This window comes from Mustela erminea, chromosome X, assembly GCF_009829155.1.
Source record: "Mustela erminea isolate mMusErm1 chromosome X, mMusErm1.Pri, whole genome shotgun sequence".
Lineage (NCBI taxonomy): Eukaryota > Metazoa > Chordata > Mammalia > Carnivora > Mustelidae > Mustela > Mustela erminea.
The window spans coordinates 86459516-86485101 of NC_045635.1; the positions used below are offsets into that span (position 1 = coordinate 86459516).

The 25586-nt window shown below is 37.7% G+C and overlaps 1 long non-coding RNA gene across 1 annotated transcript; it reads left to right on the forward strand.

The window, feature by feature from the left end:
* Window positions 1–1107: 1107 nt before the first annotated feature.
* LOC116582496 lies at window positions 1108–9499 on the forward strand. The gene is made up of 3 exons (XR_004282448.1): window positions 1108–1134; window positions 4172–4173; window positions 9365–9499. It is a non-coding gene; the product is annotated as an uncharacterized LOC116582496 (long non-coding RNA).
* Window positions 9500–25586: the final 16087 nt, after the last annotated feature.

Sequence of the window (25586 nt, forward strand, 5' to 3'; positions counted from 1 at the left end):
GGTATTCATCACTTTTTTTCATTCATCCAAGTAACTGGGATTTTAGTCCTTTTGCCTGAAGAAATACCTTTAATATTTCTTGTGCTACAGGTTTGCTGGCAGTGAATTATCTTAGCTCCTGTCTGAAGATTTCTTTATTTCTTCTTAATTTCTGAAAGATATTTTCTGATTTGTATTTCACCGATAATGAGAGATGTTGAGCATCTTCTTCATTTGTCTTTGGCCATCTTAGTGTTTTCTTTGAAAAAATGTCTATTCATGTCTTCTACCCATTTCTTCACTGGGTTATTTGTTTTGTAGATGTTGAGTTTTATAAGTTCTTTTTTATTTTAGAGAGAGAGAGAGAGAGAGAAGAGGGGGAGGGCAGAGAGAAGAAAGAGTCCCAAGCATATTTCATGGCAAGTGTGGAGCTTGATGTAAGGCACAATACCACAACCCTGAGATCATGACCCGAGCTGAAATCAAGAGTCAGATGCTTAATCACCTGCACCACTTAGGCACCCCTTTAGTTTCTTTATGTATTTTAGATACTAGCCCTTTATTGGAAATGTCATTTGCAAATATTTTCTCCCATTCAGTAGATTGCCTTTTAGTCTTGTCCATTGTTTCCTTTGTTGTGAAGACATTTTTTATTTCGATGAGGTCCCAATAGTTTATTTTTGCTTTTGTTTCCCTTACCTCAAACTATAATCAGATATACCTCACACCAGTCACGATGGTTAAAACTAACACAGAAAGCAACAGGGGTTGGCAATGATTCAGAGAAAGGGGAACCTTCTTACAATGTTGGTGGGACTACAAACTAGTGCAGCCACTCTAAAACAATTTGGAGGCTCCTCAAAAAGTTAAAAATAGAACTACCATAAATCCAGCAATTGTACTATGAGTTATTTACCTAAAGGATACCAAAATATTAATTTGAAGGGGTACAGACACTCTGATGTTTATAGCAGCATTATCAACAATAGCCGAATTATGAGAAGAGCCCAACTGTCCATTGACTGATAAATGGATAAAGAATATATGGTATTTATATAGAATGGAATATTACTCAGCCATGAAAAAGAATGATTTTTGCTATTTGCAATGATGTGGAAAGGAGCTAAAGGGTATTATGCTAAGTGAAATAAGTCAGTTAGAGAAAGACAAATACTATATTATTTCACTCATATGTGGAATTTAAGGAACAAAACAAACAAAAATAGGGGGAAAGAGAGGCAAACCAAGAGATAGACTCTTGACTCTAGAGAACAAACTGATGGTTACCAGATGGTAGGTGGGTGAAATAGTTGATGGATATTAAGGAATGCACTTGTCGTGATGAGCACTGGGTGTTGTATGTTAAGTGTTGAATCACTAAATTCTACACCTGAAACTAATGTTACACAGTACAGTAATTAAATGGAATTTAAATAAAAACTTAGAAAACAAATAATGGCCACTTCTGGATTGGTATTATATTTTCCAAATCTTCTACAATGAATAAACATTACTTTTGTACTCAGGAACTTAAAAAAATACTTAATATAAGGAAAAACAAGGTAAAAACAAAGAATTTCCCCATGTCGTATTCATAAGGCTATATAGGTGACAAATATTTTGGATAATTTATTTTATATGTGGTATTACAGGACAATAATGATTTAATGTACCATAGTCAATCCTCCCTCCAAACAAACATTTCAAAACGTTTGTGAGTGGACAATTTATTTGAGGTTTAAATACCTAATTTGATAATTTTAGGTACTATAGGGAGATATTTTAAGGTAGGTGATATTTTGGAAGCTGTATAATTATCTATTGCTGTACAACAAATTTCCCCCAAATTTGGCAGCTTAAAACATTAACCACTTATTATCTCACAATATCCAAGGGTAAGAGTTAAAAAGTTACTTAGCTGGGTTATTCTGGCTCTGGATACCTTGTAAATGTTTTAGTCAAGCTGTCATCCAGGACTGCAGTCACCTGAAAGTTTGAGGCTAAAGGATATATTTATAAGCTCACTCCTATGGTTTTTAAAAGTGGTCTTCAGTGCTTTACTATGTGCGCCTTTCTATAAGACTGCTCACAACATGGTATCAGGAGAGAGAGAGAGAGAGAGAGAGAGAGAGAGAGAGAAGTGTTCTGTAAAGTGGAAAAGAAGGTGGGTAACATATGATTTGGGAGTCAGGGAAAGGACAATTTGGTACCTATGGTGCTTCCTAAAAGGGGCTCATCTTAGGAGGCAGTATGAGAGAAAAAGGGGGAGGCAAGGAGTGGGTCCTGGAGGGTGCCAAATGGGAAGAGAGTTTTGAGTAGGGAAAGGTTAGGTGACAGCCAAAGACGATCCAATTCATTTTACAAATTTTGCTGAGGACTTGGTGTGTGCTGTGTGTTTTCATTGAAAAGGAAAGCCCTTTAGTCTTTCTTGCTGTAGAATGTATTGCAGAAGTGACTCATTTAGACAATGATACTAGGAAAAAAGTTTTTCCCTTCAATCTCAAAGCATGCATGCTTCACACAGCTAAATGCTGGGCACGTTGTACATGTGCTTTCCAAAGCTATTCCTCTCTTTAGTTGGTGGTGAGTATCAAGTGGGCATTTCTTTTTTTTTTTTCAATAAATGTTATTTTTATTGTTGTTATTCTCAGGATAAATCTTAAGGAAAAGGTTTTTTGTTTGTTTGTTTGTTTTAATTTTTAAAAAATTTTAAATAAACATATAATGTATTTTTATCCCCAGGGATACAGGTCTGTGAATCGCCAGGTTTACACATTTCACAGCACTCACCATAGCACGTATCTTCCCCAATGTCCATAACCCCACCTCCCTCCCCCTCCCCCCTTCCCCCAGAAACCCTCAGTTTGCTTTGTGAGATTAAGAGTCACTTATGGTTTGTCTCCCTCCCGATCCCATCTTGTTTCATTTATTCTTTTCCTATCCCCCAAACCCCCCATGTTGCATCTCCACTTCCTCATATCAGGGAGATCATATGATAGTTGTCTTTCTCTGATTGATTTATTTCGCTAAGCATAATACCCTCTAGTTCCCTCCCCAAGTGGGCATTTTTTAAAATACCCAGCCATCTTATCTTTGATAGGAGCATTTGGTATCCCCCCCCCACACACACACACACAAACACAGCATTTTCACTGGGAGCAGAGGGTGTGGTGGGATGAAAATTATTCCTTAATAAGAAGGAGGGGTTTCATATAATTCTTGCAGATCTGTGTGGTTTCCTTTAGACTGTTTAGTGCAACCTTGGCTTTCAGGGTCTGATGCATCAGGTGTTAAGTAAATCAGCATCTCCATTCAAGCACAGTAAAGCAGCCCTTGTGAGCTATGAGCACAAATCCCAAGACTACTCAGGCTCTAGGGTCAGACACTAAAAATGATGTGAAAGAAGTCCATGCTGAATGTAGAATTTTCATGTAGATCTAAATTTGCCTTTTACTTTCCCATCCACTCTGTGCTACTGCTTTAAAGCGATTTCTGAGAGGAGGCCGGTTTTGAAAAACAATACCAACTGCGTAAACAAACCCCAAATCCCTCATTAAACTATGAGTACTGTAATAGAGTTCATTATTTTTCACCTTCCAATTGTTGACTTTTTAAATTAGAGAACATGCTCAAAGTTGAACTGCACCCAGTACTTTCTGCAGAACTTCAAGCCAATTTTGCTATATTAAAATTTTACTTTGTGGGGCGCCTGGGTGGCTCAGTGGGTTAAAGCCTCTGCCTTCGGCTCAGGTCATGATCTCAGGGTCCTGGGATCGAGCCCCACATCGGGCTCTCTGCTCAGCAGGGAGCCTGCTTCCCCCTCTCTCTGCCTGCCTCTCGGCCTACTTGGGATCTCTGTCTGTCAAATAAATAAAAAATCTAAAAAAAAAAAAAAAAAATTTTACTTTGTGCCAGAAGGCTTGGAAAAACCAAAGTGGCTTTGAAGAAATTTTTAGTCCTTCTGTTATGTGTTCTTTTTCAGATTCACATAAGAAATATTCATATCTATGTGACAAGATTTGTTTGCTGTATTAATGGCTAAAAAGTTACCAGAACTCAAAACTACCTCTCCTTAATCTAGAGACCTCAGACTCTATTCAAAGAATAGTGACAAATTAGTGTGAGAGGTTTTTAGCCAGTAACACAGGTGATTCTGATACCCTCTAAGTCTGAGCATCCCTGATTATGTCAGATGTTTTAAAAATCTTAGAAAAGTTACTTCAGTGAATTTAATTTGTAGAATAATAAAAATAGTGAACACAGATGGAATGAATGGAATTTACTAAGTGAAAAAGCTATATATTTAAACCTTAAAACATCTGTGAAAAAATATTTTATCTGCATATTAAATGAATCACAGGACTACAAAGTGGTTTTTAGGCTCAAATTCCAGCAGGTAAATTCTTAAATCATCAAAGGGCAGGTGACAATGATGATAATAATAATAATAACAATAATAACACCAACAGTAAATGACAGCAATAGTTAATACATGGCCTTGATTTTCATGGGACTTACAGCAAAGCAAAGAATGCAAATGTTAAGTGAATCATATGTAGGATGAGAGTTATAAAAGAAAGTATGGGATGCTATGGGAAGTCCGGCAGGGGCTCCTAATCTCATTCAAGGGGTATTGGGAAAGGCCTGCCTGAGGAAGTCTTCTCTAACATAAACCCAAAAAACAAAGAGAGGATAAGCAAAGGGAATGGGAGAAGAGTGTTGTAGGCAGAGGAAATGGCATGTTCAAATGCACACAATAGAAGTGAAAATATAGTGTAGTTAGAGTAGAACAAGGCAAAAAGTAGATAGAAAAAGTTCTGCTAGTATGTTCCCTGAGAATATTTCAAATCATTGTATATACCTCTCCTTGGAAGACTCTTCCACCAGAACATAGCGGCCTCCTTTTCACCATTCAGAACCCACCTCCAGTATCACCTCCACATCAAGGCCTTTCTTAACCACCTTGACAATGTCTTTCTATCACTTTTCACTCTATCATGTTCTTCACTATATTCATCAGTAGGAAGTATCTTTTTATGTTTCCTTTTTTATTACTTCTCTTCCTTCACTAAAACATAAGCCCACTGATGGTAGAGACCCTGTCTGTGTCATTCATCACTGCATCTCCACAGCCTAGAATAGCACTTCGTAGAGAAAAAGTATAATTGATATTTGGTAACTGATATTCAATTAGTGATTAGCCACTTCTACTCATATTGGCCAAGTGCAGATGCTCAAACCAATGTCCCATGGCTTTGTATAGTTCCTCAAAGCTTCAGATATGACCAAGGAACAAATGTAAAGAAAAAAACTACCACCTAGAATGGAGTGATTTTGTGATTATAATGACCAACAGACATATGAAAAAGTGCTCAACATTAGTCGGCATCAGGGAAATACAAATCAAAACCACAGTGAGATACGACCTCAAACCAGTCAGAATGGCTCAAATTAATGAGTTAGGAAATGACATGTATTGGCAAGAAAATGGAGAAAGGGGAACCCTGCAGCACTGTTGGTGGGTATGCGGAGAAAGGGGAACCCTCTTACAGTGTTGGTGGGAATGCAAGCTGGTTCATCCACTCTGGAAAACAGTATGGAGATTCCTCAAAAAGCTAAAAATATTGCGATTCCTACAACCCAGCAATCGCACTACTGGGTATTTACCCTAAAGATACAAATGTAGTAATCTGAAGGGGCATGTGCACCCCAGTGTTTATAGCAACAATGTCTACAATAGTCAAACTATGGAAAGAACCTAGATGTCCATCAACAGATGAATGGATAAAGAAGTGGTATATATCAACAATGGAATACTATGCAGTCATCAAAAGGCAAAATCTTGTCATTTGCAATGATGTGGCTGGATTTACTGAGTTAAAAAAAATAGAATTGCCTATGTAGTTTTCAATACATAAAATTACATAGACACATGACAAATTTGTAAACACCAGTTAGAACAGTATTTTTTAAAGATTTTATTTATTTGATAGAGAAAGAGAGGGCATGAGAGAGAGTACAAGTGGGGTGAGGGGTAGAGGGAGAAACAGACTCCCTGCTGAGCAGGGAGCCCAATGTTGGGCTCAAACCAAGGACCTCGGGATCATAACCTGAGCCAATTGTTCTAGATCCAATCTCCTTATCTTCTTAGAAAGTGTGCCAAATATTGCAAATAAAACTCCTTAATTATATCCAGTGACATTTCACCTACTATATCTCCATATTTTTTCAGAGGTTAATTCATAGGGAGATTGTTATAATTTTTATAAGTTGCTCTACACAGAAGCATGTTGGTTGCTACAGAGAACCTGAAACTCTTCTAAGTGTTGATGTCAGCAAGGATTTACTAAGGGTCTACCATGGACACCACTTAGTTCCAGATGCTAGGGGCAGAAAGAGGAGTTCCCCCTTTCAGACTGCAGTGGGTTAATGAGCCACAAGTAAAGTAAAACAACCTTTTGTAAGCTTGATCTATACTCTGTATTCTAGGCTTGGACAGTTCTAAAAGAGAGCCCTAAGGTTTCATATCTGCCAGTTTTCTACATTTTAATGCGCTTTTCAGCTGGTCTCTTCCTTCCTATGGTCTGACACACCATCCTTCCTCCACTAGTGGCTTTTATTCTGGATAACTGTTCACAGCTGGACATTTTCAGAAAGATCAGGAAAACAAGAGTTGTTTAGTCACCTGCTCTCAGCTTTTCCTCCTCATTTATCTGAGGGCCATAATGTTCTGTGGTCCTTCTTTCTTACCTTGTGTGATCTGGGAATGTTTTCCTGTTAACTTTTATGTCTTATACTATTTCTTTTTACTCTGCCTTAGGGACTTAACCTGGTTTTCCCTTTTTTGTGGCTTTCCTTTTTCCCTTTCAGGTGACTATAGTGCTCTGGATTTAGCCAACTTAGCATCTGGTTACCTTGCAAAACAAACCTGAAATTTGATACCAGAGTGAAATTACTTTGCTGTGAATGTTTTATGTCCCATTAAACTACTTTCTAAATAACTTCTCCTATATCCACTTAAGAGCTGGGTTAAGACATGAAAAGATCCTTTTTGTTTTGCTTAGGAGCATTTTATCTAGAGCCAGTGTTTTAAGGGGGCAGAAATGAGGCAAGCTTATATAGTCCTGTCTTAGCACAGGTTGCCATAGCACATACCATATACTGGGTGGCTTAAACAACAGACATTTATTTCTCACAGTCCTGGAGGCTTGGAATTCCAAGATTAGGGTGCCAGCATGGTCAGATTCTGGTGAGAGCATTCTTAGTGGCTTGCAGAAGATCACCTTCTCACTGTTTCCTTATGTGGTATAGTCATTAAGAATAAAGGCTTTGGAGCCAAATTACCTTGCTTTGTCTCCCAGGTGGCAATTCCTAGATGCACATCTTTGGACAAATTATTCAACACCTTTGTGCCTCAGTTTATTCACATGTAAAATGAATATAATAGCGCTTACCTCACTGTTTGTTGTGCATACTAAATGAGTTAAACATATGAATTTCTTAGAACAATGTCTGGCATATAGTAGCTCAATAATTATTATCATTATTGATATAACCACTGCAATTATTAATGTGTTAATGTGGTCTCTGTTCTAACTGTGCATTGATTCTGGTCTGTTCTTGCCTCAGAAGGTACAAGTGTGAGGTTATCCATCTTCTCCCAAACCCAAAATATTAGGTGAGCCCCTGAGATAGAATTTGTCTCATCCCTTTCTTACAGGGGAACTTGTGTGAGCCTGGCTGGGGTTCTGGCCAAGTAAGCAATGATCTTAAAGGAGTTTCAGAGTCTGGAATTGGACTCAGTGTAGAGGATTAGTGATTACCTAGTGCTATGATCTGAATGTTTGTGTCCCCTGCCAAATTCATATGTTCAAACCTTAATGCCCAATGTAATGATACTAGGAGGCATGGCTTTTGGGAGGTGATTAGGTCATCAAATCAGAGCCCTCACAAATGGAATTAGTGCTCTTATAAAAGAGGCCTGAGAGAACTAGCTCATCCCTTCTACCATATGAACACACAACAAGAAGTTTGTGACCCAGAAGAAAGCCCTCATTCAGTTATTCCAGCACTGTGATCTTGAACTTCCAGTCTCCAGAACTATAAAAAATTTATGTTGTTTATGAGCCACCCAGTCTGAGGTATTTTGTTATAGCAGCCCACATGGACTAAGACACCAAGGGAGGTCAGAAGTAGGAACAGCCAGTGATAAAAAAATTAAAGCATGAGAAGTACAGTTCTATCTTCTTAGGGGCAAGTGAAAGCACACAAACAAAAAAGAAAGTCAAAAGGATTAGAAACTGGTTGACATCGGATAAGAACCCAAGATGGAACATGAAGCCAGAAGGGATTTCACAGTCATTTCTGAAAGTGGACTGAAGAGCTTAAGCTAGATTTTTAAAATATTATTATTATGTTCAGTTAGCCTTTGCACAGCGAAGGAAACAGTCAACAAAACCAAAAGACAGATAACAGTCAACAAAACCAAAAGACAGATAACAGAATGGGGAAGATATTTGCAAATGACATATCAGATAAATGGCTAGTATCCAAAATCTATAAGGAACTTATCAAACTCAACACCCAAAGAACAAATAATCCAATCAAGAAATGGGCAGAAGACATGAACAGACATTTCTGCAAAGAAGACATCCAGATGGCCAACAAACACATGAAAAAGTGCTCCATATCACTCGGCATCAGGGAAATACAAATCAAAACCACAATGAGATACCACCTCACACCAGTCAGAATGGCTAAAATTAACAAGTCAGGAAATGACAGATGCTGGCGAGGATGCAAAGAAAGGGGAACCCTCCTACACTGTTGGTGGGAATGCAAGCTGGTGCAGCCGCTCTGGAAAACAGGATGGCGATTTCTCAAAAAGTTGAAAATAGAGCTACCCTATGACCCAGCCATTGCACTACTGGGTATTTACCCTAAAGACACAAAGGTAGTGATATGAAGGGGCACGTGCACCCGAATGTTTATAGCAGCAATGTCCACAATAGCCAAACTATGGAAAGAACCTAGATGTCCATCAAGAGATGAATGGATAAAGAAGAAGTGGTATGTATATAGAATGGAATACTACACAGCCACCAAAAGAAATGAAATCTTGCCATTTGCAATGATGTGGCTGGAACTAGAGGGTATTATGCTGAGTGAAATAAGTCAAGCAAGGGCATCTGGTTGGCTCAGTGGGTTAAACCTCTGCCTTTGGCACAGGTCATGATCTCAGGGTCCTGGGATTGAGCCCCACGTCGGGCTCTCTGCTCAGCAGGGAGCCTGCTTCTCCCTCTCTCTCTCTGCCTGCTGCTCTGCCTACTTGTGATCTCTCTCTCTATCAAATAAATAAATAAAATCCAAAAAAAAAAGAAATAAGCAGAGAAAGACAATTATCATATGATCTCTCTGATATGAGGGACTTGAGAGGCAAGGCGGGGGGCAGTTGGGACGTAGGGAAGGAAAAAAATGAAACAAGATGGGATCAGGAAGGAGACAAACCTTAAGAGACTCTTATTCTCACAAAACAAACTGAGGGTTGCTGGGAAGTGGGGGAGTAGGGAGAGGGTGGTTGGGTTATGGACATTGGGGAGGGTATGTGCTATGGTGAGTGCTGTGAAATGTGTGAGACTGATGAATCATAGAGCAGTACCCCTGCGGAAATGATACATTATATTTTAATAAGAATAATTTTAAAAATTTAAAAAATTCTTTGTAAAATAAAGCATTTATACAAATAGATGAAAACCCCCAAAAGAAATTTAATATACTGACAACTCTAAGAAACTGTTTCTACCAAGGAAAGATCAGAGAGAAAGGAATGGGTTTTCAAAGAGGCTACTTTTTAAAATTTGAACTTCTCGTGTTGCTTTCCCAACAGTACATCTCTTTGACCACTGCTCCTCAGGAAGGCCTATGATCAAGAAGTCAGTCAAATGATGATAGCTGTTTACTGCAGCTGATAGTGGTTTCAAAGTACATTCTACATGCACGTTGGTCAGTTACAGGGAATGGATCTCATCTGTAAATTCTGGTGTTACTGGAACTCACTACTAAGAATCAAGAATCAAGTTGGCTGACTCACTTCTACAACTATCTTGGCCCTTATTTGGTAATTTCTCCTTTGCCTTTATCCTGGGCCAAGTTTACAGCTGTTTCCCTCTCAGCTGCTGTTGACTCTGATGAAGCAAGCTCTGTTTTTGCATCACTCCTTATTCAAGATCAAACGTGCTCTCTTTACAGCCATCCAAACTCCAGCTGAGTAAACCTTCTTTAGTGCCATACTCCCAGCATGGCACTTATAGCTCAATGGGCTGTTCTATTCTTGCCCTAGGGATTTCACACCAGTCCCAAAGGTAGTTTCCTGTAAATGTTTGTAATATCTGCTCACTCATTTTCTTATCCTTTCTCTCCTTCACAGTCTTACAGATTTTATATAGCTTTCTGCCATTGACATTTTCTTCAGAGTGACACATGTCCAGGCAGAGGGTCACATCTGGAAAAATAATATGGGTAGTGGTTATGAGATCTGGCTATAAAGCTAAATCATTCAATCATTTGACTAACACCTTTTTATAGAGAACTAACTATAACTCATTTTTATATTTATTTTTATGATGGTTTATATGATAATTGGGTAATTTTTGTAGTTTTTATTTTGGATTAATTACAGATTCAGGTGTAGTTGGAAGAACGAATACCTGGAGATCCCAAGTGCCCTTTACCCTGTTTCTCCCAGTGATAATATCTTGAGAAATTATACTGCAATCTCACAGGCTATTGACATTGATTCTGTCAAGATAAAGAACCATTTCATCACCACAAGGATCCTTCCTGTTGCCCTTTTATAGTCACACTTATCTCTCTGCGGAGATGTGTGGACCTTTTATAGCCATAAGCTCCCTGTCTCTGACCCCTGGTAACCATGTATTTCTTCTCTATATCTATAATTTTGTTATTTCAAGAATGCTACAGGTCTGTGAATCACCAGGTTTACTCCATCAGAAAGGATGAATACCCAACTTTTGTGGCAACATGGACGGGACTGGAAGAGATTATGCTGAGTGAAATAAGTCAAGCAGAGAGAGTCAATTATCATATGGTTTCACTTATTTGTGGAGCATAACAAATAGCATGGAGGACATGGGGACTTAGAGTGGAGAAGGGAGTTGGGGGAAATTGGAAGGGGAGGTGAACCATGAGAGACTATGGACTCTGAAAAACAATCTGAGGGTTTTGAAGGGACGGGGGGGTGGGAGGTTGGGGTACCAGGTGGTGGGTATTATAGAGGGCACGGATTGCATGGAGCACGGGGTGTGGTGCAAAAATAATGAATACTGTTATGCTGGAAATAAAAAAAAAAAGAATGCTACATAAATTGAATCATATAGTGTATAACCTTTTGATTATTACACAGCAACATAATTCATTGGAAACTTATCTTGGTTGATATGTGTATCAATAGTCTGTTCCTTTTTATTGCTGAGTAGTATTCTCGGGTAAAAGTGTACCACAGTTTGTTTAACCATTCATCCATTGAGGGACACTTTGGGTTGTTTCAACTTTTTGGTTATTACAAATAAAGCTACTTTTTGAGCTGTATTATGTTCCCTCAAATTTCATGTGTTGAAGCCCCAAATCCCAGTACCTCAGAATATAACCGTATTTGGTGATAAGGTCTTTAATGAAGTAATTAAGTAAAAATGAGGCTGTTAGTATACAGTTCTAATCCAATATGCCTGGTGTCCTTATAAGAGAAAGAAGAGACACCATATGCATCTGTGCATAGAAAGGTGAGGCTTGAACATGTGAAGAAATAGTGAGTCTAGCTGTCAGCAAACCCCAGGGATAAGCCTCGAAGGAAACCAACCTTGTCAGCACTTTGATCTGTGACTTCTAGCCTCCAGAACTGTGAGAAAATAAATTTCTGTTTTAAGCCATCTAGCCTGTGATGTTTTGTAATTGTGGCCTGAGCAAACTAATGCAGGAAGCTGTGAACATTTGTGTACAGGTTTTTTTGTGAACATAACCTTCATTCTCTGGATAAATTTCCCAAGAGTGTTATTGTTGGGTCATATGATAGTTTCATGTTTAGTTTTATAAGAAGCTGCCAAACTGTTTTCTAAAGTGTTTATCCTTTTACATGCCCACCAGCGATGTTATGGTATTAGTGATACTGTTTCCCAGCATGCTTACCAGGATTTGATATCATCACTATTTTTTATTTTCTGATAGGTGTGTAGTGATGTCTAATTATAGTTTTAATCTGCATTTTGATGATGGCTAATGATATTATACATCATTTTTTATTTTTTTAAAAAAGATTTTATTTATGTATTTGAGAGAGAGGGAGAGAAAGAGTGAAAGCATGAGCAGGGGGGAAGGGCAGAGGGAGAGGGAGAAGCAGACTCCCGACTGATCTGGGAGCCTGACTTGGGGCTCTATCCCAGGACCCTGAGATCATGACCTGAGCTGAAGACAGATGCTTAACAGACTGAGTCACTCAGGCACCCCTGATATTATACTTCTTTTTATGTGTATATTTGCCATCTTTTTAATCTTCACTGGTGAAATGTGTGCACATGTTCTTTTGCTTATGTTCTAAATGGATGGTTTATTTTTTTATTACTAAGTTTTTTGAGCATTCTTTAAATATTCTAGATACCAGTCCTTTGTGAGATATATATATATATATATATATATATATATATATATATACACATACATATCTCATATATATGTAGCATATATATGTCAAATATACATATAAAATCTGAAATATAAATATAAAATCTCAAATATATATGTATATATATATAAAATCTCAAATATTTTCTCCAGTTTTCCAGCTCATTACAGTCATCCTTTTAATAGTCTTTTAAAGAGCAAAAGTTTTTAATTTTGATTAGCTCCAGCTGAAATTGGATTGTACATTTTTTCTTGCATGGGTTTTAGTAGTTTTGTGTCTTTCATCTATGCTATCAAATTTTTAGGTATGGAGTTGTTCATAGAATTTCCTTATCTTCTTCATGGATGCTACTTTATTAGTTGTTTTCTGATTTTTCTTTTTCTGTTTATCTTTTCTTACATTTCAATAGGTTACTTGAATAATTTTTTGAAGAATCCATCTTGATTTATTTATAGTTTTAAGTACCTTGCTTTAGATAATTTTTTTAAGGATTGCTTGTAGACATTACAATATATACATATAACACATCACAGTTTACTAGTATTGACACATTACCACTTTGAGTGAAGTATAGAAAACTTAGTGCTATTGAGGTTTCTTTACCTTCCTGCATTTAAAATACAATTGTTGGGAAGAGGAGTCAAGATGGCAGAGGAGTAGCAGGCTGAGATGACATCAGGTAGCAGGAGATCAACTAAATAGTTTATTAAACCTTTCTGAACACCTACAAATCCAACAGGAGATTGAAGAGAAGAAGAGCAGCAATTCTAGAAACAGAAAATCAACCACTTTCTGAAAGGTAGGACCTGTGGAGAAGTGAATCCAAAGTGATGGGAAGATAGACTGAAGGGGTAGAGGCGGCTCCTGGCAAGCAGTGGAGCAATGGAGCACAAAATCAGAACTTTTAAAAGTCTGCTCCACTGAGAGACATCACTCCAGAACCTAAGCCAGGGTGAGGCCCACATGGGGACAGCGTGGTCTCAGGTCCCATGGGGTCATAGAAGAATTGGGCTCAGAGCTCACAGAGCTTCTGGCGGGGAAGCCAGCTATAGAGAGGGAGCCGAGGAGTGAACTCTCAACTTGGGGTTACCTTAAACTGTCATCTGTGGCACAGTCAGGCCACTGCTCTGTGAGCAGGGACCCCACAAAATCCTGGGACACCGCCCCAGAAGAGTGCAGGGATCTGCTGGATTTGGAGACTCCAAGCAGGGCTGTGTGCCAGAGACAAAGATGCTTGGTCACAGACTGGGTGAGCTTGGAGTGTGGCAGGAGGCCAAGGAGACGGGAATGATTGAGCGCTTTTCTCTGAGGGTGCACTGAGGAGTGGGGCCCTGAGCACTGGGCTCCTCTGGGCCAGAGATTGGGAAGCTGCCATTTTCATTCCCATTCTCCAAAACTCTACAGAGAGAATTCAGGGAAAAAAACCTCCCAAAAGTGAAACAGAGCAGATTCTTAGCCTGGCCCCTGTAAGAGAGGTGCAATTCTGCCTTGGGCAAAGACACTTGAGAATCACTACAACAGGCCCCTTCCCCAGAAGATAAGCAAGAAATCGAGCCATTATCAAGTTCATTACCAAGGAGAACAGCGGAATTCCAGAGGAGGAGAAAGCAAAGCATGGAATTCATGGCTTTCGCCCCATGATTCTTTAGTCTTGCAAAGTCAATTAATTTTTTAAATATTTTTCTTATGCTAAAATTTTTTAAACTTTTACTCTTTCCTCTTTTAATATTTTCTTAACAACACCTTTCTTAAAAAAATCTTTTGGGGAGGGTATGTGCTTTGGTGAGTGCTGTGAAGTGTGTAAACCTGGTGATTCACAGACCTGTACCCCTGGGGATAAAAATATATGTTTATAAAAAAAAAATTAAAAATTAAATTAAAAAAAATCTTTTTTGACACTTCATTATATAGTCATATTTTATCTTTCATTGTATTTAACTTTATTTTTTTATTTTATTTTTTTCATTTATTTATTTTCAGCATAACAGTATCATTATTTTTTCACCACACCCAGTGCTCCATGCAATCCGTGCCCTCTATAATACCCACCACCTGGTACCCCGACCTCCCACCCTCCCACAACTTCAAACCCCTCAGAATGTTTTTCAGAGTCCATAGTCTCTCATGATTCACCTCCCCTTCCAATTTACCCCAACCCCCTTCTTTCTAACTCCCCATGTCCTCCATGCTTTTTGTTATGCTCCACAAATAAGTGAAATCATATGATAATTGACTCTCTTTGTTTGACTTATTTCACTCAGCATTAACTTTATTTTTTGTATACACATAGGGTTTTTTCTTCTAAAAAAATTTGGGATACAGCTTCCTCTAATAGATCAAAATATACCCTAAATCTAGCACAGGGCTTTGTTCTAGTCTCCAGCCGGAGCAAATTCTCTCCATGTTATTTTTCTTTATTTTCCCAACCAACTTATCTTATCGATTCCATTCTTTTTTTTAAAATTTATTATTTATTTATTTTCAGCATAACAGTATTCATTAGTTTTGCACCACACCCAGTGCTCCATGCAATCCATGCCCTCCATAATACCCACCACCTAGTACCCCAACCTCCCACCCCCCGCAATTCAAACCCCTCAGATTGTTTTTCAGAGTCCATAGTCTCTCATGGGTCAATTTCCCCCAACTCCCCTTCCAATTTCCCCCAACTCCCTTCTCCTCTCTAACTCCCCATGTCCTCCATGCTATCTGCTATGCTCCACAAATAAGTGAAACCATATGATACTTGACTCTCTCTGCTTGACTTATTTCACTCAGCATAATCTCCTCCAGTCCCATCCATGTTGCTACAAAAGTTGTGTATTCATCCTTTCTGATGGAGGCATAATACCCCATAGTGTATATGGACCACATCTTCCTTATCCATTCGTCCATTGAGGGGCATCTTGGTTCTTTCCACAGTTTGGCGACCGTAGCCATTTCTGCTATAAACGTTGGGGTAGAGATGACCCTTCTTTTCACTACATCTGTATCTTTGGGGTAAATACCCAGTAGTGCAATGGCAGGGTCATAGGGAAGCTCTATTTCTTATTTCTTGAGGAATCTCCACACTGTTCTCCAAAGTGGCTGCACCAACGTGCATTCCCACCAACAGTGGAATAGAGTTCCCCTTTCTCCACATCCCCTCCAACACATGTTGGTTCCTGTCTTGCTAATTTTGGCCATTCTAACTGGTGTAAGGTGATATCTCAATGTGGTTTTCATTTGAATCTCCCTGAGGGCTAGTGATGATGAAGATTTTTTCATGTGTCTGATAGCCATTTGTATGTCTTGATTGGAGAAGTGTCGGTTCATATCTTCTGCCCATTTTTTGATATGATTGTCTGTCTTGTGTGTGTTGAGTTTGAGGAGTTCTTTATAGATCCTGGATATCAGCCTTTTGTCTGTACTGTCATTTGCAAATATCTTCTCCCATTCCGTGGGTTGCCTCTTTGTTTTCTTGACTGTTTGTTGCTGTGCAGAAGCTTTTGATTGTGATGAAGTTGCAAAAGTTTATTTTCACTTTTGTTTCCTTTGCCTTTGGAGACATATCTTGAAAGAAGTTGCTGTGGCTGATATCGAAGAGATTATTGCCTATGTTCTCCTCTAGGATTCTGATGGATTCCTGTGTCACGTTGAGGTCTTTTATCCATTTTGAGTTTATCTTTGTGTATGATGCAAGAGAATGGTCAAGTTTCATTCTTCTACATATAGCTGTCCAGTTTTCCCAGCACCATTTATTGAAGAGACTTTTTTCCACTGTATATTTTTTCCTGTTTTGTCGAAGATTATTTGCCCGTAGAGTTGAGGGTCCATATCTGGGCTCTCTACTCTGTTACACTGGTCTGTGTGTCTGTTTTTATGCCAGTACCATGTTGTCTTGGTGATCACAGCTTTATAGTAAAACTTGAAATCAGGTAGCGTGATGCCCCCCAGTTCTATTTTTGTTTTTCAACATTTCCTTAATAATTCGTGGTCTCTTCTGATATCATCCTCAATGGGAAAAAGCCTGCAGCCTTCCGTTGAGATCAGGAACAAGACAAGGATGCCCACTTTCACCACTCTTGTTCAACATAGTATTAGAAGTCCTAGCAACAGCAATCAGACAACAAAGAGAAATAAAAGGTATCCAAATTGGCAATGAAGAAGTCAAACTCTCTCTCTTCGCAGATGACATGATTCTTTATATGGAAAACCCAAAAGACTCCACCCCCAAACTACTAGAACTCATACAGCAATTCAGCAACGTGGCAGGATACAAAGTCAATGTACAGAAATCAGTGGCTTTCTTATAGATTAACAATGAAAATACAGAAAGGGCAATTAGAGAATCAATTCCATTTAGTATAGAACCAAGAACCATAAGATACTGGGAATAAACCTAACCAAAGAGGTAAAGGATCTGTACTTGAGGAACTACAGAACACTCATGAAAGAAATTGAAGAAGACACAAAAAGATGGAAGACCATTCCATGCTCTTGGATCAGAAGAATAAACATTGTTAACATGTCTATACTGCCTAGAGCAATCTATACTCTTAATGCCATTTTGATCAAAATTCCACCTTTATTCTTCAAAGAGCTGGAGCAAATAATCCAAAAATTTGTATCAATTCCATTCTTAGAATTTTTTTTTTAATTTTCATTTTGGGGTGCCTGGTGGCTCAGTGGGTTAGGCCACAGCCTTTGGCTCAGGTCATGATCTCAGAGCCCTGGGATCGAGCCCTGCATTGGGCTCTCTGCTCAGCAGGGAGCCTGCTTCCTCCTCTCTCTCTGCTTGCCTCTCTGCCTGCTTGTGATCTCTCTCTGTCAGATAAATAAATAAAATCTTAAAAGAAATTTTTTTCATCTTTATAGTCATATTCCATCCCTTCATTGTGTTTACCCTTATTTTGCATATATATACATATACATATCTATATGTAATATATATATAACTTTTTCATTCTTTAAAGTTTTGGGAGGTAGTTTCTTCTAAGAGACCAAAATACTCCACAAATTAACTGGGTGACTCTGTTCTATTCACCAGTCTAATATTTTTTTTCTTTTTTATATTTTTTCTTTATTTGTTTTCTTTTTAATTTTTTTTTTCTCTGAACTTCTTTTTACCCACTTTCTTCGCCCCTACAATTTGGGGTCTTTTCTGATTTCATTAAAGTACATTTTCCTGGGGTCTTTGCCACCCTTTTAGTATTTTATTCGCTCCTTCATATATTCTTATCTGGACAAAATGACAAGGTTGAAAAAACCTACCACAAAAACAAAACAAAACCATACACAAAACAAGAGGCAGTACTGAAGGCTAGGGACCTAATCAATATGGACATTGGTAATATGTCAGATCTAGAGTTCAGAATGACAATTCTCAAGGTGCTAGCTGGCCTCAAAAAAGGCATGGAAGATACTAGAGAAACCCTGTCCAGAGAAATAAAGCCCTGTCTGGAGAAATAAAACAACAAAAATCTAACCACTTTGAAATTAAAAAAGAGCTATTAATGAGGTGCAATAAAAATGGAGGCTCTTACTGATAGGATAAAATGAGGCAGAAGAGAGAATTAGTGATATAGAAGACCAATGACAGAGAATAGAGAAGCTGAGCAAAAGAGAGACAAACAAACTACTGGACCATGAGGGGAGAATTCAAGATTAAGTGATACCATAAGATGAAACAACATTAGAATAATTGGAATTCCAGAAAAAGAAGAAAGAGAGAGGGGAGCAGAAGGTATATTGGAGAGAATTACTGTAGAGAATTTCCCTAATATGGCAAAGGGAACAAGCATCAAAATCCAGGAGGTGCAGGGAACCCCCCTCAAAATCAATAAGAATAGGTCAACACCCCATCATCTAATAGTAAATTTTACAGGTCTTAGTAACAAAGAGAAAATCCTGAAAGCGGCTCAGGACAAGAAGTCTGTAACATACAATAGTAAAAATATTACATTGGCAGCAGACTTATCCACAGAGACCTGGCAGGCCAGAAAGAACTGGCATTATATATTCATAGCACTGAATGAGAAAAACATGCAGCCAAGAATACTATATCCAGCTAGGCTATCATTGAAAATAGAAGGAAAGATAAAAAGCTTCCAGGACAAATGAACCTGAAAGAATTTGCAAACACTATACTAGTTCTACAGGAAATATTGAAAGGGTCTTCTAAGAAAAGAGAGAGCCTAAAAGTAGTAGACCAGAAAGGAACAGAGATAATATTCAGTAACAGTCACCTTACAGGTAAATACAATGACACTAAATTCATATCCCTCAATAGTTACCCTGAATGTAAATGGGCTAACTGCACAAATCAAAAGACACAGGGTATCAAAATGGATTAAAAACAAAACAAAACAAAACAAACCCCATCAGTATGCTGTCTACAGGAAACTCATTTTAGACCCAAAGACATGTCCAGATTTAAAGTGAGGGGGTGGAAAACAATTTACCATGTTAATGAACAGCAAAATAAAGGTGGGGTGGCAATTCTTATATCAGATAAATTAGATTTTAAGCCAAAGACTATAACAAAAGATGAGGAAGGACACTATATCATGCTCAAAGGGTCTGTCCAACAAGAAGTTCAAAAAATTTTCATTATCTATGCCCCAATATAAGAGCAGCCAACTATATAAACCAATTAATAACAAAGTCAAAGAAACACATTGACAATAGTACAATAATAGTAGGATACTGTAACACTCCCCTCACTGAAATGGACAGATCATCCAAGCAAAAGATCAACAAGGAAATAAAGGCCTTAAAGGACACTGGACCAGATGGACATCACAGATATATTCAGAACAATCCATCCCAAAGCAACAGAATACACATTCTTCTCTAGTGCACATGGAACATTCTCCAGAATAGATCACATCCTGGGTCACAAAGCAGGTCTCAACTGGTATCAAAAGACTGGGATCATTCCCTGCATATTTTCAGAACACAATGCTCTGAAGCTAGAACACAATTACAAGAGGAAATTTGGAAAGAACCTAAATACATGGAGACTAAACAGCATCCTACTAAAGAATGAATGGGTCAACCAGGAAATTAAAGACAAATTGAAAAAATTCATGGGAACAAATGATAATGAAAACACAACGTTTCAAAATATGTGGGACACAGCAAAGGCAGTCCTGAGAGGAAAATATATAGCGATACAAGCCTTTCTCAAGAAACAAGAAAGGTCTCAAGTACACAACCTAACCCTATACCTAAAGGAGCTGGAGAAAGAACAATAAAGAAACCCTATACCCAGCAGAAGAGAGAAATCATAAAGATCAGAGCAGAAATCAATGAAATAGAAACCAAACAACAACAACAACAACAACAAACAACAATAGAACAAATCAATGAAACCAGTAGCTGGTTCTTTGAAAGAATTAATAAGATTGATTAACCCCTGGCCAGACTTATCCAAAAGAAAAGAGAAAGGACTCAAATCAATAAAATCATGAATGAAAGAGGGGAGATCACGACCAACACCCAAGAAATACAAACAATTATAAAAACACATTATGAGAAACTCTATGCAAACAAATTTGACAATCTGGAAGAAATGGATGCATTCCTAGAGACATATAAACTACCACAACCGAACCAGGAAGAAACAGAAAGCCTGAACAGACCCATAATCAATAAGAAGATTGAAACAGTCATCAAAAATCTCCAAACAAACAAGGGCCCAGGGCCAGACGGCTTGCCAGGGGAATTCTACCAAACATTTAAAGAAGAATTAATTCCTCTTCTCCTGAAACTGTTCCAAAAAACAGAAATGGAAGGAAAACTTCCAAACTCATTTTATGAGGCCAGCATCACCTTGATCCCAAAACCAGACAAGGATCCATCAAAAAAGAGAATTACAGACCAATATCCTTGATGAACACAGATGAGAAAATTCTCACCACAATACTAGCCAATAGGACCCAACAGTCCATTAAAGGATTATTCACCAGGACCAAGTGGGATTTATTCCATGGCTGCAAGTTTGGTTCAACATCTGCAAATCAATCAATGTGATACAATACATTAAGAAAAGAAAGAACAAGAACCATATGATACTCTCAATAGATGCTGAAAAAGCATTCGACAAAGTACTGCATCCATTCCTGATCAAAACTATTCAAAGTATAAGGTTAGAGGGCACATACCTAATATTATCAAAGCCATTTATGAAAAACCCACAGCGAATATCATTCTCAATGGAGAAAAACTGAAAGATTTTCCGCTAAGGTCAGGAACATGGCAGGGATGTCCATTATCACCACTGCTATTCAACATAGTACTAGAAGTCCTAGTCTCAGCAATCAGACAACAAAAAGAAATTAAAGGCATCCAAATTGGCAAAGAAGAATTCAAACCATCACTCTTTGCAGATGATATGATACTATCTGTGGAAAACCCAAAGACTCCACTCCAAATCTGCTAGAACTTGTACAGGAATTCAGTAAAGTGTCAGGATATAAAATCAATGCACAGAAATCAGATGCATTTCTCTACACCAACAACAAGACAGAAGAAAGAGAAATTAAGGAGTCCATCACATTTACAATTGCACTCAAAACCAGAAGATACCTAGGAATAAATCTAACCAAAGAGGCAAAGAATCTGTACTCAGAAAACTATAAAATACTCATGAAAGAAATTTAGGATGACACAAAGAAATGGAAAAATGTTCCATGCTCATGGATTGAAAGAACAAATATTGTGAAAATTTCTATGCTACCCAAAGCAATCTACACATTTAATGCAATCCCTATCAAAATCCCATCTATTTTTTCAAAGAAATGGAACAAATAATCCTAAAATTTATATGGAACCAGAAAAGACTTTGAATAATCAAAGGAATATTGAAAAAGAAAGCCAAAGTTGGTGGCATCAGAATTCCAGACTTCAAGCTCTATTACAAAGTTGTCATTATCAAAACAGTATGGTACTGGCACAAAAACAGACACATAGATCAATGGAACACAATAGAGAGCCCAGATATGGACCCTCAACTCTATGATCAACTAATCTTTGACAAAGCAGGAAAGAATGTCCAATGGAGAAAAGACAGTCTCCTCAACAAATGGTGTTGGGAAAATTGAACAACCACATGCAGAAAAATGAAACTGGACCATTTCCTCATGCCACGCGAAAATAGACTCAAAATGGATGATGGACCTCAATATGAGAAAAGAATCCATCAAAATCCTGGAGAAGAACACAGGCAACAACCTCTTCGACCTCAGCCTTAGCAACTTCTTCCTAGGAACATCGCCAAAGGCAAGGAAAGCAAGGGAAAAAATGAACTATTGGGATTTCATCAAGATCAAAAGCTTTTGCACAGAAAAGGAAACAGTTAACAAAACCAAAATACAACTGACAGAATGGGAGAAGATATTTGCAAACGACATATCAGATAAAGGACTAGTAATCAAAACACATAAAGAACTTAACAAATTCAACACCCAAAGAATAAATAATCCAATCAAGAAATGGGCAGAGGACACGAGCAGACATTTCTGCAAAGAATACATCCAGATGGCCAACAAACACATGAAAAAGTGCTCCACATCACTCGGCATCAGGGAAATACAAATCAAAACCACAATGAGATATCACCTCACACCAGTCAGAATGGCTAAAATTAACAAGTCAGGAAATGACAGATGCTGGCGAGGCTGTGGAGAAAGGAGATCCCTCCTACACTGCTGGTGGGAATGTAATCTGGTGCAACCACTCTGGAAAACAGCATGGAGGTTCCTCAAAAAGTTGAAAATAGAGCTACCCTTGACCCAACAATTGCACTACTAGGTATTTACCCTAAAGATACAAACGTAGTGATCCGAAGGGGCACATGCAGCTGAATGTTTATAAGAGCAATGTCCACAATAGCTAAACTATGGATAGAACCTAGATGTCCATCAACAGATAAATGGATAAAGAAGAAGTGGTGTGTATATATATATATATGTATATATATACATATGTATATATATATATAATGGAATACTATGCTGTCATCAAAAGAAATGAAATCTTGCCATTTGCGATGACGTGGATGGAACTAGACGGTATTATCCTTAGTGAAATAAGTCAATCAGAGAAAGATAACTATCATATGATCTCCCTGATATGAGGAAGTGGAGATGCTACTTATCAGGAGGGAGACAAACCATAAGAGTCTCTAACTGTCACAAAACAAACTGAGGGTGACCGGGACGAGGGAGGTAGGAAGAGGGTGGTGTGGTTATGGACATTGGGGAGCATATGTGCTATGGTAAGTGCTGTGAAGTGTGTAAACCTGGCAATTCACAGACCTGTACCCCTGGGGATAATAATACCTTACACGTTTTAAAAAAATTTTAAAATTAAAAAATATATATCTTGGGTAAATACCTGGGAGTGGAATTGCTAAGCCATAGGCTATGTAAATGTTCAACTTTAGGAGGTAATGTGAAACTGCTTTACAAAGTCATTTCAAAAATTTTCATTCCTAGAGGCAATGTGTAAATCATATGGTGGCTCACATCATCTCCAATATTAGTTATTATCAGAATTTTTACATTTGCTAGTAAAGTGTCTTTAAACTGGCATTTCAATGATGTCTTGAATTGAATTTCCTCAATCATTATTGATGTTAAACTCACTTCAAATGTTTTTACTCTTATGTGTCTCTTCATGTATGAAATGTCTTGTGTCAGGGTTTTTTTTTCCCTGTTAGGTTTTTTGTGCATCTCTTATGGTTGTACAGAATTTCTTTATGTATTCTTGATTCTAAGTCTTTCTTGGTTGTATGTACTCTAAGTATTGTTTTCCAGTCTGTAGCTTATATTTTTCATTTTCTCTAAGTGGTATTTTGATGAGTTTTATTATAGTCAAAATTACCATTTTTTAGTGTCTTGTTAAAAATACTCCAATGGGTAAGATCTTTTCATGTATATTTTCTTTTTTTTTAATTGTATATTTTCTACAAAAAATTTTAAAGTTTATCTTTGACTCTATAATCCTTAATTCATCTGAAGTTGTTTTCTAGATATGGTGTGAGGCAGAAGCCAATTTCATCTTTTCCATATGGTAGCTATTTTCCCAGCTTCATTAATTGAACAGCTCCTACTTTCTCTACTGAGGAGATGTGCCATCTCTGTGCTATATCAAAGTTTCATTCATGGGTGGTTCTGTTTTTTTTCTTTCTCATTGTTCACTTTATCTATCTCTGCTTCAATGTTACACTGCTTTAGTTATTACAGCTTTATAATAATTCCTAATATGTGGTAGGGCAAATGCCCTAAACCTGTTTTTCATCTTCCATTATGTTCTGGCTTATTATGGACACTTTTGTCTTCAATATACATTTTACAACCATCAAATCACATGAAAACACTTAAAATATAAGTTGAAATTTCATTGAACTTATTTCTAGTTACATTTGGGGAAAACCAGCATTTAAAAAAAAATATTTATTTATTTGAGAGACAGAAAGAGAGAGAGAGAGAGAATAAGTGGAGGGAGAGGCGGAGGGAGAGGCAGAGGGAGAGGGCAAGAATCTCAAGCAGAGTCCCCACTGAGTATGTATAGCCAGACATGGGGCTTGATGCCACAACCCTGAGATCACGACCTGAGAGCTGGTCAAGAGTCAGACACTCAACTGACTGAGTCTCCCAGTACCTCCAAAAACAATATCTTTAAGATATTAAATATTTCTATATTTCTATCAATAATAAAGCATATTTATTTAGATCCTTTAAAATATATAGTAATAACACTTTATAATTTTCCCCATAGATGTCTTGTGCATTTTTTATTAGGTTTATTCCCAGGTACTTATTCCCAGGTTTATTTTATTAGGTTTAATCCCAGGATACTATTGTAAATTGTGTCTTCTCTTTAAGTAAATTTTCAATGATCAGCTGTTGGTGGATAGAAATGAAAATACTCTTGCATATTAACTTTATATGAAGCCATTTGGCTAAACTCTTATTTCTAATGACATTAAGGCATATTATTTGAATTTTCTGAAGAAATTATCACATCATCTACAAATAACCACAATTTTGTTTTTTTTCCCTTTCCAATCCTTGTATATATTGTCTTATTACACTAGATAGGACTTCTAGTATAATAATGAACAAAAGGGGCCATAATGGGTTTCCTTGTCCTGTTCCTGATTTTAATGAGACTGCTTCCAGCATGTGCTCATCTAAGATAATGCTAACTTTAGGATTATTTTACAGATGCTTTTTATCAGACTAAGAAATCCATTTCTAATTTATGAAGAGTTTTCTTTTCATCATAAATGGGTTTTAAATTTGATTAAAAGACTTTTCATATCTACTGAAATGATAATGCCTTTTCCATAAAAATATGTTAATATATGGGCACCTGGGTGACTCGGTTAAGTGACCAACTCTTGTCACAACAGCTTAGGTCTTGATCCCAGGATTGTGAAGTTGGATTGGTGAGATAGAGCCCTTCATTGGGCCTTGTGCTCAGTGGGTAGTCTGCTTGGGATTCTCTTTTTCCCTCTCCCTCTGTCCTTCCCTCCACTTGTTCTCCCTCTCTCTAAAATAAACAAAGAAATCTTTTTAAAAATCTATTTCTATACTAAGGTGTATTTATAGATTTTGTATTTTTTTAAAGATTTTACTTATTTATTTGATAGACAGAGACCACAAGTAGGCAGAGAGGCAGGCAGAGAGAGAGGAAGGGAAGCAGGTCTCTGGCTGAGCAGAAAGCCCAATGTAGGGCTCGATCCCAGGACCCTGGGATCATGACCTGAGCCAAAAGCAGAGGCTTTAACCCACTGAGCCACCCAGGTGCCCCTGAATTTTCTAATATTAAACCACCCTTAAATATCTGGGATAAATTCTATCTTCTTTATACACTATTGTGTTAGATTTGCTAATATTTTGGTGGGAGTTTTGCATATGTA